Source organism: Tursiops truncatus, chromosome 1 (genome assembly GCF_011762595.2).
Source record: "Tursiops truncatus isolate mTurTru1 chromosome 1, mTurTru1.mat.Y, whole genome shotgun sequence".
NCBI lineage: Eukaryota > Metazoa > Chordata > Mammalia > Artiodactyla > Delphinidae > Tursiops > Tursiops truncatus.
This window is the reverse complement of record NC_047034.1, coordinates 122,918,880-122,928,407: the sequence shown is the minus strand read 5'-3', so window position 1 is coordinate 122,928,407 and position 9,528 is coordinate 122,918,880. Positions and strand designations below refer to the sequence as shown.

The 9,528-nt window shown below is 37.8% G+C and overlaps 1 pseudogene; it reads right to left on the bottom strand.

Moving 5' to 3' along the window:
• Positions 1-213: 213 nt before the first annotated feature.
• On the bottom strand, positions 214-1,841 carry LOC101330849 (eIF5-mimic protein 2 pseudogene; annotated as a pseudogene).
• Between the last annotated feature and the right edge of the window lie 7,687 nt (positions 1,842-9,528).

Below are 9,528 nucleotides of genomic sequence, written 5' to 3'. Positions count from 1 at the left end.
TCTAATTATTGTATATGAGATTTTCTTTGATGAGCAGGGCTTTGGGCATACCAAATCATCACACAAATCACTGCCTTCTGAGACTCTGGATACTTTTACAGTTTAATTTGCAAACAGAATTTTTATAACAAATTATTTTTAACCAAATCATATCTTGAAAACTCTTTATATAGAAAACCCAGGGAAAAAGTGAACTGTTCATTGTGGAAGGCCTTAAATTACATTATTACATTAGAAAATACAGGAGGTAGAAGATAACTGAAAAGACTAATGCAACATTAGATTCAAATCTATAGCTCCTGTAGCTACTTAAAACATGGTTTTAGAAACTAAATCCAACATTTCCAGTAACCATAGAAACAGTTAAAATAAAATTTGCCATGAAAGCCCTTATATCATGCTTGATATAGGGAGGTAGGAAGATGTAAGATCCAGGACACATAAGACATGACATTTTATCTACAATTCCTGTTTGCTTTACTGAGGGTGTAGTTTCAAATTCAGTCACGTTCTTCAGCTTCAGACTCAGATTCTTCTTCAGCATTTTTGAGCCACTATACAAAATTTTTCATTTGCTCAAGGAAGACACTTTTCCCCTTGGCAACATGTGTATCTTTATACCACTTCAGATGGGTTCTTCACTCAGAACTTCAGTTTTATAAAAAAGCACCACTATTTTCTGGAAGGCTTTCATGAAATGAATGTTGTCATAGCAATACTCCTGAATCTTCAGTAACAGAGTCATCTCAGACTGACCTTGAGTTGTAAAGGCAGCAAGTAGAGGGCTGTATTGCTTCAAGTGCTTGATGGCTTGCTCTGCTACAAGCTCCTCTTTTTTGTTCCATTCCACAGTGCTCATTGCACTGGACCATACTATTCCGATGACAGCTGGTTCTGGGATGTTTTTTTTCATCTCCTCCTTGACATACAAAATTATATCCTTAAATGGAACACCATGGGACATCTGTTCTTGAAGTTCTTTCTGGAGTTCCTTACGAGTTCCTATGGTTTGCTGATTCCGAACATACTGTGAAAACTCTTTCAAGCCTGCCTCAGTAAAATACTTTGTGAAGCGTTCAACACTTTGTTTATCGGCAGGAAACAGTTCCATAAGTCTGTTATCCATGCTCACTTTCCAAAGACTTGAAGCTACTGCATTGATATCTTTTTCATTTACCCATGATTTAAAGAGCTTTCAGCAAAAGCTGCTGAAACCCCTTCTTTAACCAAATTCTCATTATAAAGGCTATTAAGAATGGATGCGTTAAGTGTTCCATTAGCCAGAAGAACACCAGTCAACATAGCCAGCTTGTTCCTCTCCGACTCTGAAAAACCCTTTAAGAACAGCAGCAGCTTTTTAACTTCATCTTCAAAACCCTTCTCCAGGTATTTGTAGCGCCTGATTAACTTGTTAAAAACCTGAGCAAATGCTTGCATGGTCTCTAGGTCTTCTTGTGCTGCGAACACACAGACATCTGTACGCATCATGTCATCTGCCAGTGTACCACCTGGGGCCAGCATTCCACCGGCCACCAGAATGTCAAAGAGTGTTTCTGCATATCAGCGGTAATCAAGTTTTGCTCCAGAAGCATCAGGAAACTTTGCTACTGCTTCCAAATCAGTACCAGTTTCAGTTAAGCCTTGAATAATGCAGTCTTGAAACTGAGTAGGGTCAAACCTTTCTTTTTCATCTCTTTTTCTGGTTTTAAAATGCTGGCCTGATAGCGTTGGCTTTTGCTGCTTTTGATTATTCATAAAAGACACACGAATTTAAGGCGAAGAGAAAAGAGCCAGAAATCCCGGAGGTGGCGGCAACTGCAGCGGTGTCTCCTCTGCCAGTACTAATCTATTTAAGATTACTAATCAGAAAGTATCTTCAGTGGGGGTATTACAACTCTCTGCATCCTTTGCTACAATTTAACCTCATCTTTAAATGCTGCTAACTAGAAAGAGGTCAGGTGTGAATTAAAGGAAGAACCAGAGCCCAGATGGGAGCTGAGCTACTCCTGAGAATTCTGCTCTTGTTGTGGATGGTTCTCTTGCTGAAATGTTTTCTCTATCTATAGCTATCGTAAAGAAAAAAAAAAAAAGATGAATTACAGAGTGTTTCTCAAAGGCTCTGCCAGTATTAGAATACGTTCTTAGAGTTAAATAAATATTGGAATAGATTCAGACATAATTTATACCTTATCCACAGAACTCCACATGTCTCTTCATGTGTGGAGTAAAGGGTTTAAGAGAAAAGTTTTTAGTGATGGGGAGGGAGTCACACACACGCACACACACACACATAAACACATGTACACGCATGGACATGCCTACAGGTATAAAGACACAAAATGTTTGTTTCTGTGCAGAATGCTTAGAACAGTTTAAGTCCCTAGAGTTAAGATATTTTCCCTTAAGAAGTTTAGTATTTCATCATTTTCTATGTGTGAAATACAGTTCCATTTTCTCCCTAAGCCCTAAATCACTTTCTGATGTTTAATGAAATGAATAGTCAAGCAACATCAAATTAACCCCACATCTCTAAACTGTCCAGAGAGATGGAGGACCTCCTCTTCAGGTGTCCCACAACACCAGAGTATACTTGAGATACTGAGTGGGAACGGAAGAACAGTCCGAACAAAAGGAATGGCATGTTTAAAATTGGAGTCAAGGATTGAAAAGTAGTTCAGAAGAGTACACTTTAAGGGAAGGAGGGATGGTAAAGTTAGACAAATGGTAAAGGTCAGGATGGATTTTGTAAGCTTTGTGAAAGAGTTTGGAAAGCAGTGATATGCATCATTAACTGAAAAGAGAAAAATGTCAAGGACATTTGTACTGAGATTTAGCTTGCTAAGAGTTGTGTGGTCACTGATGCATTCCAGTCGGGGCTGTTCACATTTTGGTCAGGTTGTCATATGTTAAGAGACACACATGGCACAGATAAGTGAAGCTCTGTGTACTCCAGAGCAGCTCTGTTCAGTATAGCTTTCTGTACCTTTTAGACACAATACCTGATAATAAATTCTAGCAGTTCACAAATCCATTGAGAACTTGGAATGAGGCTACTGCAATGAGGATGGTAATTTCAGTGAAGGAAAAATAGGCTTTTTGAGGATCAAATTCTAGGAAATATGGGCATAATTCCAAAACCCATTCTGCATATCCAGAGTAATATTAAGAATGTGGCCAATTTTGGTGACTGCAGGACAAGCCAAATCTAGAGAGTGAATGAATCACAGTCAAGAGGCAGATTCCCGCAGAATCTAGCAAAAGTTAGGGAGCACAGCAGGCTTGTAGGAAAGTCACAAACATTCTTCTAGACCTGATTCATTGAAGAATTGTTTTAGAAACACAAGACGTGGTCCCCACAGGTTGACCTTCATCAATCTTAAAGGAGAACAGATGGAAGTAAACATCCTATTGCCTATGAAGCGATCAACCAAGAAAACAAGTGAAGAAGATACCTTGAGGGTCTTTCGTTTTGTGCATCTAGAAGAGTTGGTTGTACACTGGTAAATATTTCCCACTTCAAAATGGACACCATTTTTTTTTTTACATCTTTATTGGAGTATAATTGCTTTACAATGGTTAGTTTCTGCTTTATAACAAAGTGAATCAGTTAAACATATACATATATTCCCATATCTCTTTCCTCTTGTGTCTCCCTCCCTCCCACCCTCCCTATCCCACCCCTCTAGGTGGTCACGAAGCACCGAGCTGATCTCCCTGTGCTATGCAGCTTCTTCCCACTAGCTAGCTATTTTACGTTTGGTAGTGTATACATGTCCATGCCACTCTCTCACTTTGTCCCAGATTACCCTTCCCCCTCCCCATATCTTCAAGTCCATTCTCTAGTAAGTCTGTGTCTTTATTCCCATCTTACCCCTAGGTTCTTCATGACATTTTTGTTTTTTTCTCTTAGATTCCATATATATGTGTTAGCATACGGTATTTGTCTTTCTCTTTCTGATTTACTTCACTCTGTATGACAGACTCTAGGTCCAACCATCTCACTACAAATAACTCAATTTCATTTCTTTTTATGGCTGAGTAATGTTCCACTGTATATATGTGCCACATCTTCTTTATCCATTCATCCAATGATGGACACTTAGGTTGCTTCCATCTCCTGGCTATTGTAAATAGAGCTGCAATGAACATTTTGGTACATGACTCTTTTTGAATTATGGTTTTCTCAGGGTATATGCCCAGTAGTGTGATTGCTGGGTCATATGGTAGTTCTATTTATAGTTTTTTAAGGAACCTCCATACTGTTCTCCATAGTGGCTGTACCAATTCACATTCCCACCAGCAGGGCAAGAGGGTTCCCTTTTCTCAACATCCTCTCCAACATTTATTGTTTCTAGATTTTTTGATGATGGCCATTCTGACCAGTGTGAGATGATATCTCATTGTAGTTTTGATTTGCATTTCTCTAATGATTAGTGATGTTGAGCATTCTTTCATGTGTTTGTTGGCCATCTGTATATCTTCTTTGGAGAAATGTCTATTTAGGTCTTCTGCCCATTTTTGGATTGGGCTGTTTGTTTTTTTGTTATTGAGCTGCATGAGCTGCTTGTAAATTTTGGAGATTAATCTTTTGTCGGTTGTTTCATTTGCAAATATTTTCTCCCATTCTGAGGGTTGTCTTTTGGTCTTGTTTATGGTTTCCTTTGCTGTGCATGGACACCATTTATAAATGAATATTAGTCCAGAACTATGAGGAGTTTCTTTTAAATAAATACTGGTCTCTCTACCTGCAGAACTCGACTCTAAAGTAATTCAGGCAACTGATCAAGAAGAATTAAGACAGGCCTGTAGGACTAATTCCTTCACCTTACTGAGTCATAAATTCCTCATAAGTAAACTGAGGGAGTGGGTTCGTCCATCTTTCAGGGAGAAAAAGGAGCACACTCCATTAGCAAACTACTACTTTCAGACAAAACCAGACTAAAAACATAAATTAAAGCCAAACATGCAAGAAGTGTATTTTAGAGTGAGATTCTGTTCCACACAGAGCTAAACTGATGTAAATTTCATAATTATGCCTCACCTTTCAGACATAATATCTGAAAATAAGTTCTAGCATTTCATGTTGTTCTTTAAATTTATACTTTTCCTTTTAAAATGCAGTATTAATCATTTTAATTTCAATGTGTCCAATAAAATCTAAATGTTAACCATTCATTATGTTTAATTATTTTCACCTTTGTCCTTTTTTTCACCTTTGTCTTAATTGTATTCTTACCCTGACTTTTTAATCAGTAGTTTATGCATGTTTATATTTTCATTTCCACTTTTAAATAAGAGAAAATGGCAACAAAAGATTCAAATAATTTTGCCTTACCATTGATCAAGACAAATTTAGAGATACTGTAGCACCTATAGGAAGAGACAGTAAGAAATAAATGTTTGCTAGCTGATTACTAATCTCCAAATTTGGTATAGAAAAGGTCATGTAAGGATGTAAGTGCATAATTCACAAAAACACAGATGTATTTAAAGACAAATGTATCAAAGCCAAGAGTAACCTTTTCTGTTCTCTGTACTTCAGTATCATTTGCATTCAGTTAGAGTTCTAGGACGTTCATAGGTGATGGGGAGACATGCTAGTGTACCTTCAGCAGGGAAATGTATAGGTTAGAAAAGGTGGAGATTGATCGGACAGCACTAGTAAAGAAAAGGGAGGGAATACGAATATTTACTGAGCGCCACCTGGGTACTTAATTATGCACTGAATTATCTCACTTACTCTTCACAACAGCCCCTTATATTATTGCACGTATATTTCTTGAACACCTGCAATGTGGCAGGCACTGTGCTTGGTAGAGACAAGGCTGAACAAGAACAAGCTAGTCTCTGCCCTTGTGAAACTCACATTCTAGTACAGAAAACAAGGAAGTAAACAGACAAACAAAAACAAATGACAAATTAGGACGGGCACACCATGAAGGAAGCAAATGAGCAGAAGTAACAAGTAATAAGAGGAAACAACAACAGATAGGAAAATCAAGAAAGACTGCTTTAAGAAAGAATTTAATTGCTAATCAAAGGAAGAAATAGAGCTGTCCAGATAGGAAATAGCAAAAAGAGTGGGGTAGCATGTGCAAAGGCCCTGGGATAAGAAAGATTCTTATGTCTACTGAGTTGGAGGCAAAAGCAGAAACGGAAAAATCATTAGGAGGCTATTGGTGGTGATTTAGCTGAGAGATGAGTTTCTCCTGAATTAGGAGTATTAAAGATGAAAAGAAGTGGACAGTATCAAGATGTATTTTGGAGGCAGAGATATATTTTGTGGTAGTACTTGCCACGTTTATTTATTAATATCCCCCACATAACAGATGATAAATAGCCTAAAAGAATAGGAGATTAACTAAACTCTTATAGTAACTTCAGGATGGAGTTATGAACCCTACTTTCTTTAAAGCCCTTTCCACTACATCACACTTCTTTGCTTTATTAATTCAAGGTCAATGTAGGTTTTATAGAGTCCTAAAAGTAGAAGCATTTGCCAGTCAAATGATTTTGAACTAGAATATTCTTTAATTACCTGGACAGTTTACAGATTTTCAGTTTGCAAATCCAAAACTTCATTTCATCTGAAAGGGGCACCACATTCTATGAGCACTCCAATATATATTTTCTGTACAAAATGTGAAAATACTCTTGCATTTCTTCCAAGGATGTGCTGAGTTATCCCCATACATGTGGAAAATTTTCTATTGACTAAAGCAGCAATCTGTAGCAATTCTGAACCATATGTTGTTCTTACCATAAGTCTTAATTGGGTAATTTGAGTGACCAAACTGTTTTTTCAGCTTTGCTAAAAATAGGCCTGTCTCTGTCCATATTTAAAATGACTGGTTGCTGATAATCTCTCACGTCGCCAAGTAAATCAACACGTGAATAAGGCTTGAAATAAGCAGGTTTGGGTTCAAAAGCTAAGCTGGAAAGGACCTTGCTCTCATAAGCTCAGTGCTTCTGCAGTTTTGTTTTTTATTATTATTCTATCTTTACTGTTGAGATTCTGCTCACCAGTACTTCCATTTCTTCTTTTTCTCTGTGCATGATAGGCTTGTACTTCCTCATCCTCTTGGGTTGGCATGACGTAGTCCTTGCTCTGGAAGTAGTTAGGAGCTGCTATACAGTTCTCCCCTCCCTCACTGCAGGGTCTAGTGATGTTCAGAGCCTTTGTTAGCCCGAATCCCTGATGAGGATGACCTGCAGAGAGTCTCCCCAACTAACCCTCAACAGACATGTTGTATGAGGGCAAAAGAACTTTGCTGTTTTAAGACACTAAGATTTAGAGGTGTATTGTTGTTGTTGCTGCTGCTACATAACCTCATCTCTTTGACTGCTATAGGTTTCCTCACATTCTTGACATGAAGGAAAATACAAATTTCCAAATTAGAGAAGCATGACAGAGAGTTCAGTTGGCAGAAAATGAAGAGGTTTGGATTGAAATGGACCTGGTTTTAATCCAGTCTCTGTACCTTACTTGCTCTTTGAGACTTCTTTTTCTCAGCTGTAAAAAAGAGATAATAGCATAGTTGTGCTATGACAACTTAATATGTCAAGTGCCTAGCAGCTTGCCAAACCATAGATAATGTTCAATGAAAATAGCTATTTTTGGGAGGAGTAATGGTAAATAGACTAACGGTCTAGAAGGATATATCCATGTAGGCAGGACTGAATCTGAAGAGACTGCAGAAATGGGGGGGAAATTGCCATTTATCCCCTCGCTTCCCCTTCTCCCCCTGCAAGTTTCTTCCTAGTCATGAGCATGCCTTTCTCTCCCTCTGTGTACCCTGATGCTTTCTTTGCCTTCTTCCAACTCTGCTGTTACAAACTGCTCCCAGGAAGGCATGTATCACTCATTAAATCATTCATTAAAATAGCTGCATTTTAACAGGAAATAACTTGAGTTAATAAACTAAAGCTCCAGCACGGTATTCATCTCATGGTATTCAGGTGAAAAGCAGTGGGGTACTACCTTTCACCCAAACCCAGGATGGCAAAGAGGATTCCCCAAACTGTTAGATCCACTAAGCCAGGTAGGTCTCCTGGGTAGTCTTTAGAGAAGACTTTGATAAGACTTCCATTTATAAGTCTGTCTAGAACCTGCTGGAAAAAGTACCATGATAGTTTGGCAGGGTCTTCCATGGTCTCAGAAGTGGGACTGGCAGGACTAGTACTGTGTATTTGCATGACTTGAAAATTCACAGTGACTTTACACACTATCTCCACATTAAGCCTCATTGCAGATGATAGAACTAAAACTTAAAGCTTTTCAATCATTTACCAAATTCACATAGATGGGAAGCAGAGGAGTATATATCCAAAACCAGTACCTCTGATTTCAATTCTAACACACTTTCTCCTTTTTACTATCACAGTTTTTTTTTTTTTTCTGTCCCTGGAGGAGCAAATTCGATAATGTCTCTTGACTTTAAGAGCACATGCTATTATAAAATGAAGATCTTTCTTTTAAGTCATATATTTGGGAATGTGAAATTATGCTTTCTACATTTATAAAGTAACTGAAAGAAGATACATCAGGGTTAAAAAAAACTATAAACATGCTCTTGAAAATAAAATTAAAGTGAGGTATCCTGTATAGCAATTTGTTCTGGCTGAGAATAATACCCATAGTTTCAGAGAATTTTCATCTCTTCCTACATTAATGAAAAGAGAAGGAAATGAGGAAGGATGCAAAATTTTTAAGTCCTGTCATTTCTTTAAGAAACTATAGGGACTTCCCTGGTGGTGCAGGGGTTAAAAATCATCTGCCAATGCAAGGGATATGGGTTCGGTCCCTGGTCAGGGAAGATCCCACATGCAGTGAAGCAACTAAGCCTGTGTGCCACAACTACTGAGCCTGCGCTCTAGAGCCCGTGCTCTGCAACAAGGAAGCCAATGCAGTGAAAAGCCCGCACACCACAATGAAGAGTAGCCCCCGCTCACCCCAACTAGAGAAAGCCTGTGTACAGCAACAAAGACCCAATGCAGCCAAAAATAAATAAATAAAATCAATAAATTTATATTAAAAAAAGAAACTATAATTATTTTCTTGTGGCTAATATAATTTCTAATATTCTTTCTCTTCCCAATCAATTTTAAACACTGGAAACATCTTGAAAGATACAATGAAAATACAAGATTTGTAGCCAGGCAAGCCTGGGTTTGAACACTGGTTTGATCATCTAATATGTTGGGAAAGCAAGGTAATTAAATCCTAATTTAGAGATGGGCCTCAAGTTTTTCATCTTTAAAATGGAAGTTTACATTAACATTCTCATAGGACGGTAGTGAGTATTGTATGAAATAGTGAAGAGAAAGCATTTTGTAAATTTTAGAAAATGTTACTTCTCTTTTCCCTTTGCATCATATAGATTCACATTGTTCTCTGATTCCTATTCCGAAGTAACACACAGTCAAGATTTTATTAACTTAATAAATATAGGAAGCAAAGAGGAAGGGAGGGAGAGAGGGAGGGAATGAAAGAAAAATCCCTATTAAGAAAAACAATTCAAAAATAGG